Below are 12,586 nucleotides of genomic sequence, written 5' to 3' on the forward strand. Positions count from 1 at the left end.
AAAAAAAAAAAAAAAAAAAAAAAAAAAAAAAAAAAAAAAAAGAATAAAAAAAATAATAAAATAAATGCAAAAACAGAAACAAAAAAAAAAGGAAGAAAAACAAATGGAAAAAAAAAAAGAAAATTAAATACAATTCGCATTTGGTACCAGCACCGAAACACCCGCTAGATACATACGACCAAACACGTTTGCAACCAATTTGAAACTAAAATTGAAATACTCTCTATAGTACTAGTCATGCTCTTAAAATATTACACAAACACACACACACACACACACACACACAAGTATATATACATAAATATATATATATATATATGGAAATATACATATATATGTATATATGTACATAAATAAGTACATATTTTTAAGAGTACAAACAAACAGATATGCACAGCACATTGTGTACGCACACGCACGTCAGTACATATCTAAATAAGTACATACTTGGTTTACTAAAGCAAGCGATCAGTCCTACAGACTATTTTAAAGATTATAAATATCGGTTAATATTATTATTATTATTAATATTATGTACATATAAGTTTATGTTTGTATATACATACAAATTTATAAATATATTTATAATTATACCTATACCGTGTGTGCTTTTTTTCTTTCGTGACAATCACTAAATTTAACATAGAGATAGATACATGAGGATGTAATTTTGTATGAAAATTGTTCTAAAGAAAAATGAAAACATACATAAAAATCTAGCTGGCCATTATTACGCACTTATAGTGCTAGTACCAGTGTCCTGCCATTATCTAAATTGTCAACATTAAACAGCACTTAATTCGCATGAATATAACAACGATTTGTTGTAAATTGAAAAACAGGTACATACACGTATACTAAACAAATAATCGCTTAAAATATTTTACATTTAGTGTATTGTATGCAGTTAATGCTTGTACGTAGATACATTCAACATATATAAATAAATAAGGCTCCCTACTATAGTGATTTCTTTGCTCAATTTATTTACATTTTTATGCTCTCTTCATTTCTGCAGTCTGCCTCTCTCCCGAGAGCTATCTATGAATCTGCTAACGTACTACATACCGCACCAAGTTGACAGTGCATTTGTGCACGCACAAGTATTTACTGATAAGAATTTTCTCTGCCAAACAACATTCACTCTCTGGGAGCGGGTCTATATAATAGTGATACACATGACAGCAACATTCGTTTGCATAGATACATACATACGTACATAGATTTAAGAATAATCTACACTACGTACATATAAGCAAATCATTAAATGTTGTCATCAATTGCTTTATGAAAACACAATGCTCAGGGCGTGAATTCACTTTGGTAGCACTGGATTCACTTGCGATACCCACCAGCACCGATTATGTATATAACACAGAAGCATCTACAGTTCAAAGGTAGCAACAAAATAAACGCATTTCCCCTCAACTCTATCAATATCTGCTAAATTTCTATATCGACATAGCATAGTCCGACTAATGAGGACTTGCTTACACCGAGAAACATTCCAGAAATTTCACAAAATAGATAGATGTACGCTAAGGATTAGGGTATACCAAATCGGTATACACATACCGGTTGCTCGTTGGTTTTTCTAATGCTTTATGATGCGAAGCAATTGATTCCTATTGCGGTTTGAAAACGTATGCCAATCTATACCTACATCTTGACGGGACAATGATCATAAGACGACGAAAGCGTCTCTAGTAAATATGAAAATTTCAATATAACATTCGCCCCATAAGAAATCACTGACAAAATTTCACCTTTCACTGAGATCATTTCCTTTGTACATACATGTAGGTACGGTAATGTGAGACGAGCGACTATGGGTAAATCATTTCGGCTTAAAAGTGTGTGCACTTGCGACAACGATAATGAGTTTTTCCCATAGATAATTCTACGGATTATCAGAATAGTATAGAGTATGTCGGCAAATACCTAAAAAAAAGTTAGTTAGCGGACTTATAAACCGAATTCTGATCCGATTTAGATGCACTTATTCGTTGACTGCAATAAGACTCTCAAGGGGTCTATATATTCGTCAATTTTTAGATCAGCTTATCCGCCTGAGTCGCCGAAGGCGAGGAATCTTGACTTAGCCACTCAATGATCGCGAATTCGAATCTCACGTGCAGTAGAATTTTTAATAAAAAGCCGATAGCCTCAGATGCATACTAGTGCTTTAAGAGTTTAGTCTTTGAATTTATTTCTCTGGCGAAATTAATAATAATAACAACAATAATAATAATAATAATAATAATAGATCAGTTTGTTTTCATCAATAATTGACGATCCGATGAGGAGGAGAGATAAACCAATATAAGCACATGAAGTTATAAGTTTAATAATGAATGACGTTTATCTAAATTCAGACGATCGATTTTGCTCCCGATCATGTTTGCACTTCCCAAATAAATCAATACATCAGTCTAAATATATATATATATATATATATATACAAACAATTTTCTTGATTAATTAGTGAAATAAAGAGTTAAGAAAAACATGTTTAAAAGTAGAAGCTTCAGGACGACTTTTATTGACTCAGTTAAATAAGTGAAAAAATTTCCTTAAACGTCCTCTCAGCAAATGCCCTGAAAGCAAATCTCTTTTATTGACTATTTTTGATGTCACGGAAAAATGATGACCAAGCGTCGTTGCGTTTAAGATCCGCTAGAAAGCAATTAAAATTTTATAAAAATTATTATTCACTTGAGGTAAACAACTTTTCACGACATCTATTTGAACACAACAAAAAAGATCTATAAGAAAAAAGGAGCTACTGCCCCGTTATAGTCAAGTAATTATAACAAAACACGTAGAAAATGCGGAGGGAAAACGAAAATTTTAATCGCAACGTATTACAATAAATGTAACGAACGTCCCCTATAAACAATAATAAAAGAATTTTTTTTTTGGTGCGGTCATACTGGTATGTTTCGGCATGAGAACCTCTACGGTTCTGCGAAAAGCGTATCTCATCCATGCGCTGACGTTCTTCAATCTCCTTAGCAATTTTCATTTTTTTGCCAAACTAATCAAATAAAATGAATCATAGAGTAATTGATGCTGCAACAAAAAGGAATTCTTAACTCTTTCAGTCTTTCATGCCCTCGACAAACTTTCTCTTTTTCATGGGCAAGGTCGCGGGTGAATTTTTACAACAGCCATCTAATAAATGTATGTTAGTATTAACATTCACCGGACAACATGTTTTCTTTCTTACTTGATCCAATGATATGAAATTACTTTAAGCCCAATACGTCAAAATTGCCGCCGGAAAATTCATGTTGAACGGAAATATAACAATTGGCAAGGCTCGCAAGATATATTTCATTGTTCACATATTCTGTCCAGACAAATGAGCACTGGCCGTATCAATTTTTATCGTCAAAGATAACGTGGCACTTGTAATATAATGGGCAGCAAGAAAGTGGGATCGGTTATAGTCAAATTCGTAAACGAAAAAAGTAAACAATTTCGCATTGACTCAACCGGTGTATTAGCCATTGCTCTTAAGCTCATGAAAAATGTTATGAATAGCGGCGCTTGAGCAAGAGGCACAATCATATTCTTTAATGGGTTGACGTCCTTCTCTTTCATAAACACAATCATTTCTTTAGCGTAACGCGCAGAGTCGATAGCATTATCCAATTGACGAGCTTCAGTCATTTTCAATTGCAACGCTTGTAATTGTGGCATGCAATTGCTCAGGAAATATTAATGTACGTACGACCGCCGTTCCTAAGACTACAGCTGCAGCTACAAGGGAAATCCCAAGTTACATATAAAAACTTCATACAATTGTCAAGCAATCCAACCGGCGACCAGCCTCCTAAGCCGATAGAAGCAAATGTTCGCTCTCCAAGAGCATTTATAATCTGTGTTGCAGTCTCTTCAACACCTGACGAAACTGGCGGACGGAGGCGCTGGTATATCCGCTAAATTAATCATAGTTTTTTTGCGTCATTTCACCAGCACCATCCGTGTGGGCGTAAGTCAACCTTAAAGCCCCGATAAATTGGCCATTGAATTTTGCATTCCGGCCTGACACTGTGTGCACACGACTATCTCGTTTATTTAGTGCTGCAATAGTAGCATCTGCTGGTGTTAGCCGAGATATAAGTAAATTTTTGCTTTTTTCATAATTCATATCGCGTTGACCATTCATAAACGATACACTTGACTATGACATACCGCATTCCAGTAGTACAATCTACTCACTTCAGTATCCCGTTCAGTATACCCAGTATCCCAGCAGCTGTTCACGTTACACTAGATATAACAAAATTTTTATTTTCCTTATCATTTTTGCCCGCTTTACAGATTATGTCATAGAAACTTCCATCAGCTGTCGTCAATAATTGGCAATGGTATTGAGTTCCGGACACAACAATTTCCGTTTACCTCATTATTTTTGCCCAGTTTATGGGGATGGGTTATGCCATGAAAACTTCCATTATCCATCCATCTGTACTTCATTATGATATTTTGCATCCCGGCATGATAACCTGTTCGCATCACTATCCTATTTATTTAATATTGGGATATTAGTATTACTAGTAGCAGCAGTTGATGTTAGCTTGGATGGTTTTTCTTAGAATTTTTGCCCACTTTACAGGTTATGTCATGGACTCTTGCTCTCTTAAGTTCAATCTGTTCAATCAGATTTTGATTCAAATTTCGCTTTAGATGAATTAATTGATTTAAACAGTTTTGCCTGACGCAGCATTTGCAAATATTTAAATAACATTAGGTTTATATATATGTTTTTTTTTTTTTTTTTTTTTTTTTTTTAGGATATTGAGTTAAGAAGGACCAAGCCAATAAATTTGTGGCTTATATGTCCAGATAATAAACAGTAGTAATTATTGACAAGAAATATATATAAAAAACAAAAAAAAAACCGGCCGTAATACTTAAAGCCGATATGTTAAGTGCAATTGTAGATTGTTGAGTTGTTAAAAGTGATATGAAAAAAGTATCGCAAACTTTGGCTGGAAACAAAGAAGTGATGCTATAGCAATAGAAAAGGATTCAACGCAAAAAATTTAAAAAAGAAAATAATTTATCATGCATTAAAAAGATGAATTAATTCACTTTTCTAATAAACTTATAAATAGTTTCCCGAAATGACGTAGATATTTTTGCTGCAAAGAGATCGAGGAGACGATCATATATAATTTAAAAAAGCTAAAAGAATTCGTAAAACCGTCAAGCCTGTGACTCGGTGATAATGCAAACTCTCACAAATGTCTTATGGTATAGCACGAATCAATATTTCAATATGCTTTATCATAAGTATGATCATTCATGAGTCAATAAAGAATTTTGATTGCCCCAGGAATTCAAGGAAGCCTTTGAACAAGGATTTAAATTGAAATGCGAGACTTATTTTATAGAAAAGGCGATTGGATTTAACAAGCACAATTCATTGTTTAGTTATTGGGGTTGCGTATTGCCCGTATTGCTTCATTGGGAGGACGAAATCGAATCGTCCCATCAACTTTAGCCCTTTTTGCATAAATGTCAGTTTATTATTATTTAAATAAATGGCGCAATGACCAGGCATCCCAATAAGCCCAAGGTAACAGTCATACACTTGAGATTCATATAACATTATGTGTCCATCAAAGACATATTCATTATAAGCATCTCTTATTTATATCGAATAAGAGAGAGACTTACTATCAAAAAAAATGACAAATTTTTTTATGACCACCCATAATGGTTACCTGGCAATGGCAACGCTAATGGCAAGCAATTCAATAAAACTGGAATAAAGTTCCTCCGCGATTTTCACTTTATATGTGTTGTGTTAGACAGATGATTCACTACCGAGAACCTATACACATTACATCCAATCGAACTGTCGGCAGTATATATATATCATACCTTTTCTTGGCATAATTGATCCTCATACGGGAAAGATTGAAATTTTACTTCGCGATAAAGATCGCTTCAACGATTTTCATGAAGGCTCTACATTTATTGGTAACAAAATTCCAGAGAGGATAAAAAAATATCTACCTGCAAGAGACGGTATCACTGAGAGATAAAACTTTTTGAAAAAAGGAAGGATTCATCATCTTGACCTTAATTAACTCCTTGGCAGTGCAAAAACGAACTCTTTCGGACACGTGCCATTCACCACAAATGACATTGAGAGTAAGTTGACGAGCTGAGGGGGTCAGTCAAGTACAACGTTCCAACATTCTATTTTCGACTATTTGTATATGTTTCTCAATATATTTTGGAAAATTATACGACTGTAGGCTGAGTATATTCAATATGACTAAAGCCCCGTGGACTCTTGTGAGAGGCGAACCTGACATGATTGTTAATCATGAGATTGATGGTACCACATCTGGATTGATAGTCTTTAAAGATTTCCTCATAATGCCCACGAAGTATTAGGCTGCCATTTAAAATTCTACCAAGAAATCGAAAAGATATCACCTGATTGACTTTAGTTCCTTTGGTAAAGAGTCTCATTACTTGTTTATAATCTTTGGCAAAATAAATAGTATTTGTTTTGCTAGGATGAAAGTAAAAGAAGAAGAAATTAAGATCGGTAGATGTATCAAAAAAAAAAATTAGCATTTATCGAGAGATTATTCACAGCCACTGAGAATGATGAACCAGGAGATACAATTAAGAAATCACCTGCATATTGAAAAATATGAGTATTGTCGTCCTGAAGACCATGTAAACTAATTGCGTATAGATTGAAGAACAGGGGGCTCAAGCAACTGCTTCGTCGAATACCGCGGTACAACTTGGTTCAACTTGGCTTGATCTCAGTTTGAGAACCTTGGCTTGAACTCAGTTTGAATTAATGATAAATTAGAAGGAGCGTCAGACGGTGCATTAGGAATTTGCGAGAAATGAACTTGAATTAGAGAAAGTTAGATCCAGGGGACTGCTCGTCGTGCAATCACTCCGATTGCAGTGAGAGGTAGGATTACTATTATTTCAAAACTTTACAACTGCTGGCACATAGCAGTTACAAGGATCTTACCCGTTGTTGGTAGAGAGCTGATCGCTAATCAATCAATGCCTAGCATTAATATCATCAGCTAGAATCACATTTTGTTCACCATGAAAGAAGAAGAAACTCGCAAAATCTCTGAATTTGATCACGAAAAGTTTATACATCAACGCTGGATGGAACGCAGCATGATGCTATGAAAAGATTCGGTTTAAGATTCGTGCTTCGGATAATAACAATATCGATAGCATAATTGTAGGGTATATGTCGTAAATTGACACACCTTTCTCATCACGACATTTGGTGGATGAAATGTAATTGGTTACATGGTGAACACTCTTCATGTTATATTGCAAAAAAGGGGCCATATTTTAAGTACTAGGCACTTGTGAATTAGCACAATAAGACGTTCTTCAAGCTCATTAATAAGATTCGGACGGATCATCGGACGGATACATTCTCTAACCGCAGATAATAATTTTTCCAATTTCGAAGGACGCAAACCATTATTAGAAGTCACGGGTCGGCGAGATCTTGCTACAAACGGCTTTTGGGGTGACCTGTGAGATAGTTGGGAAAGAAAAGATTTCCTTTTAACGACTGCATTATATGTCTTCTTTGTTAGAATCTTATTAACATTCGCATTATCACTCTTGGCGGACAAGGTGAACAAGTTCCTCCATAGAGGGAAATTCTCATCGTAAGAATTATTACCCAGATATTCAAAGTAATTTGAAGAACACTTCTTTTTGACTTCTTTGGAGCCATAATCGTGATGATAGCCAACTCCTGGTCTCTATTCAGGCAGGACACAATTCTCTTTCGCAATTTTTAGAATGCCTTCTCCGAAGCCTAATGGCAGGCTTAATGGTTATAGTGGGTACCGGGTTTTTAATAATCTCATTTACATCTCACTTCTGTACGGATATTACGAATAATTCCGGATAAATCCGGTAAAAGATCTTGGAATAAAAGCTTTGAAGGTGTTTTTTTTTTTTTTTTAAATCATTATTTTTAATGAAATTATTAGCGCAGAAAGGAGAACTGAACACTTTAGTTTAACTCTACCTAAAACTTTTGAGAAATTCATAAGAAAATTACTATATATATAATATTAGAAGAGATGTGCAATAGTTCGTCCTCGGCGTTTTCACAGGTTTAAACGAATACAAAGAAATTACGCTGTTTACTATAAGCACATATTTTTATTAATTTGAGGATTTGGAATGCTTTTGGCCCCCCAATCAGAAGCCTTATCAACAACTTGGCTATTAAGCATTTGTTGAGTCAGCCGAAAAATCGATTCCTCGTCATCCTCGTGAGTGTCTTTGACATTTTCTTGTGTTTTTTTATTTTTTATTTTTTATTTTTTATTTTTTTTATAACATTATAAATAGATATACATAGCACTACATATATATTTATGTATATACTTATCTGTATATCGGATATTATTTTCGGTATTTTGGCTTCTGTCTGCAGTAATCCGCTAATTGGTCAATTTTTTTCAATTTCAAGTGAGGCCAAAGCAAAAACTTATTACATTTGCTAAAAATTGTAATTATGTCGTTCCACAAGGCAAAATGCTTTCGCGTTTAGCACAAGTATATAGAATTTTGAATCTATCCATTACCAATACCATGAACTGTGGCTCAGAGATGCTATATCTGATAATCGTAAGACTATCAGCTCCGTTAAGCTAACTAAAGCGTTTACAAATTTCGCGTATTGCTATGTGATAGTGAATAATACAGAGTAGATACATCCTTTTCACATCATTTCCTTATAAATCTTTTCCTCTACAAGTATTGCACAGCAAAACACAACTACTGTTGCTATAAGCAACATATACATAAACATATAGACAAGTTTTGATTGCAATAATCACCAGTCGATCAATTACGCGCCATGTCTCGAATATCGTAATACAAATACTTTGAAGCAACTGACAGCGCGGATCGCCATATGGATAGTGCATTATATTTTTTCCGCAATTATTTACTTATATCTGCTAGATTATACCTTTGCCGGGATCTTTTTCTTTAGAAGAAACCAAAACAGTTTCGCGGTTTTAAAAAATTTCATATCTATCCAAAATTAACTGTTAACTACGTTTCATTTCTATTTCAATCCATCTTTGCATAAAACTTGTCGCTAAAACTTGACGGGTAGGGTAACACAATAAACAAGCAACCGTAACAAGCTTATTATTTCTGAACTGAATATTTTCAAACTGAATTTAATTTAAAAATGTAATTTTTACGGAATTATCATCATTTTTATGTTGACTATAGGACACTTCATGTTTCATGCTTGATATACGGTCAACAGTGCCCGATTAACAGTTGACAACAGATATTGAGAGCATTTATGTATCACCGAATCAACCCAATTAGGATAGGATTTGTTTGATGCATATATTTTTGAAACACAAAAATCTTATCAGCATTATGATCAAATTTGATGCGAAGTGATAAACCCATAACAACTTTCGACATTGCTTACAATAGTATGTAAAAAATAAAAAGTCTGCATAAAAAAACTAAATAATTAATAAATTGTGAGTTATGAGTGAGTTGTCCTGTCCTCAAAACCAATAATCAATTAATAACTCGGAAATGTTTCGAATATCTATATAAAATGCCAGGTGTCCTCTACTAACCTGATACGGAACACTTTGAACCGATGTGTAATCGCGATAAGGTCATTGGTACATTTTTTTGTGTTCATGGCTCATTTTATGTCGCGTTATGATCACAAGTCTGCGCTATGCGTTAACATATGCAATTTTAATGCAGCCCTAGAGCTTACAGATTTTTGACACATGTCACACTGTAAGGTGGTATCTATGTTTTTGCGGAAATTTCCGCGAAAGGATTTTATTAATTGAGAAAATAACGCCCCACCATGCCTGGCCGTCAGCTCCTTCAACATATTTGTATCGCGATGTAATATATATATATCTATATATATACATATATATATATATACATATACATAATTTAAAAATTGTTTGCTCTCATTTGACCAAATCCGATCATTTCCATAATGAATATTTAAACAGATTAAAAATATCTTTATTCCTACGGATCATATGCTAATGTTTTTTTACTTCTTAAGTGACTTACTGATTACTGAATAATCTTAAGATGCCTCTGGCGCGATATTTGTAATAAATTTTAAATCGATTCCAAGTTTACAAGTTTAAATGTTTTCAACACTGTTTACGACTCTGTACGATATCTCTGATCTCGAAACTTCCATTATATGATGGCGGATAGAGAAATTGCACTTTTTTTTTAATGACGATATGTTTGGCGATACTTTTTACATTTTATCTACAAATATATATTATGATTGCTAAAAATATTCCTGTACGCATAAATGCTTTAATGTTACGCAAATGTATGTATGTGTGTGTGTGTGCACGAGCGCGCGCATCCAGATATAACCTATTATTATTAGGAGTATATGCGATGATAAATGAAATGAAATCCGAAATTAAACAAAAATAACTCTTTCGCCAGCATCGCCTTTCAAAACTTTTCCAATTCTATTTTTATCCGCAATTACGATTTATATATAAGTCATTAGCACGCTTATCACAGATTCTAACCTAATATGAATTTTTCATTTTCATTTTTACTTCTTGCTTACAATAGAAATGTAAGCACTGCGATGAAATGAAGGCCTAAGTACTATATTTATATATATATATATATATAGTAAATATGGCATTCAGTTAAAAGGTCGCCGTTAAAAACATCTAAATATGGATATAATTTATAGCGTTATATACTTTTTATTGCACATATTATATATTGTAAATTCACGAGTATACACTTGTTGTGATTTTGGTCATCTCTACGTCGCTGTATTCGTTTTTCCATTTTTTTTTTTTTTTTTTTCATTCGCTATTACGAACAAGCGAAAAGCCATATTCCACATTATTTTCATTTATTCGTTCTTTCAATATTTTAATTCGGAATCATTCATTTAACAAGAGAGATTAGGAAGATTCACATGCCAAAATGCATTAATTGGTTCCATCCCGAAATTACATGTATTCGCAATATGCGACTTTAACCCGATGACATTGCTACCAGCAATAATATTGTATATCGTCATCGTCAGTTGCAGTTGCGCACAATTCTAAATACTTAGTCTAACTATCACATATGACGAAAGGTGAAAATTTTCCAAAATATCAATATGTAAATATTCTGATCCCGATCGATTTACTATAATAATGCGAATCTCAATTTATTTTCAACTTCACTCGAACACATGTTAGCGTATTCTTGATTCCATTACAAATGAGTTTGTGGCGCAATCTTTCCAAAATACCGATATACAAATATTCGAAAAGTGATCCCCATCGATTTACTATAATAATTCGAATTCTAACTTAGTATCAAAGTTCCTCGAACACAAGTAATCGTATTCTTGAAGCCCTTACAAATGAGTTTGTGGCGCAATCTTTTCAAAATATCTATATATAAATATTCGAAAGGTGATCCCTGATCGATTTACTATAATAATTCGAATTCTAACTTAGTATCAAAGTTCCTCGAACACAAGTAATCGTATTCTTGATGCCCTTACAAATGAGTTTGTGGCGCAATCTTTTCAAAATATCTATATATAAATATTCAACAAGTGATCCCTGATCGATTTACTATAATAATTCGAATTCTAATTTATTTTCAACTTCACTCGAACACATGTTATCATATTCTTCATCCTACTACAAATTTTCCAAAATATCTTCAACGAATCGCGAGTGATTGAAAGAAATATGAAAAGCTTTTGATTTTTTTCGAGCTTGCCTCATCTTCTTCTCGATTGTGGACCTGTAGATAGCGAGAGCCTTTCTAAATTATGGATTATGGAATATACTTGTGACAAACTCAGTCAAATTTATGATTGTAATAATTGGCCAAAAAAGAAAGGAGATGGAACTTGGACCCTTTGTGACAGAAAAATAAAAAATAAAAAAAAAAATGAATAAATGATAATAATAAGTTTAAACAAACTGTCAGTAATTTTAGTTTTAAACACGAACGAAGCTGGTGACTGAGTGGTAATGCGTTTAAGCATCAATATTAAATTGTATCGTTTATCGCTTTTGATTGCTTTGAAAAGTTATGGAAGAAATAAATTTTGTTAACACATTTCTGTATCGAATGCTTTCGCAGGAGTTGAACGAAATTCTTTACATCGGACTTTGCGAATGCAATTATTAGTAACGCCACACCTCCTCTACATCCCATTAAAATTGATATATGCGCAGGAAAAACGCGAAAGCACGAAAAGGCAAGAAAAAAAAAAAAAGAGAAAAGAGAAAAAGTTTCGAGACAACAACGTCTTACCTTACATGCGTCAATGTATGTTTGTGAAATATGGGCGAAGAGTTAGTTGTTGTCTTTCGTGCGTCCATGCAAATAAATGTCAGTTTATTTGTACAAAATATACTGCTTTAGGTTTCCCATTGTCATAAATGTTGGAACGTTGTCCAAACGTTACTGCAACACTTGCACTCTGATTGACCGACCGTTCGCTGTCGCAACTCTTACTAAAACATCTTACATT

General features: G+C 33.6%; 1 pseudogene; it reads right to left on the reverse strand.

Moving 5' to 3' along the window:
- Positions 1–2,614: 2,614 nt before the first annotated feature.
- Positions 2,615–3,957, reverse strand: LOC119632463 (annotated as a pseudogene).
- Positions 3,958–12,586: the final 8,629 nt, after the last annotated feature.

Source organism: Glossina fuscipes, unplaced genomic scaffold (assembly GCF_014805625.2).
Source record: "Glossina fuscipes isolate IAEA_lab_2018 unplaced genomic scaffold, Yale_Gfus_2 1, whole genome shotgun sequence".
Classification (NCBI taxonomy): domain Eukaryota; kingdom Metazoa; phylum Arthropoda; class Insecta; order Diptera; family Glossinidae; genus Glossina; species Glossina fuscipes.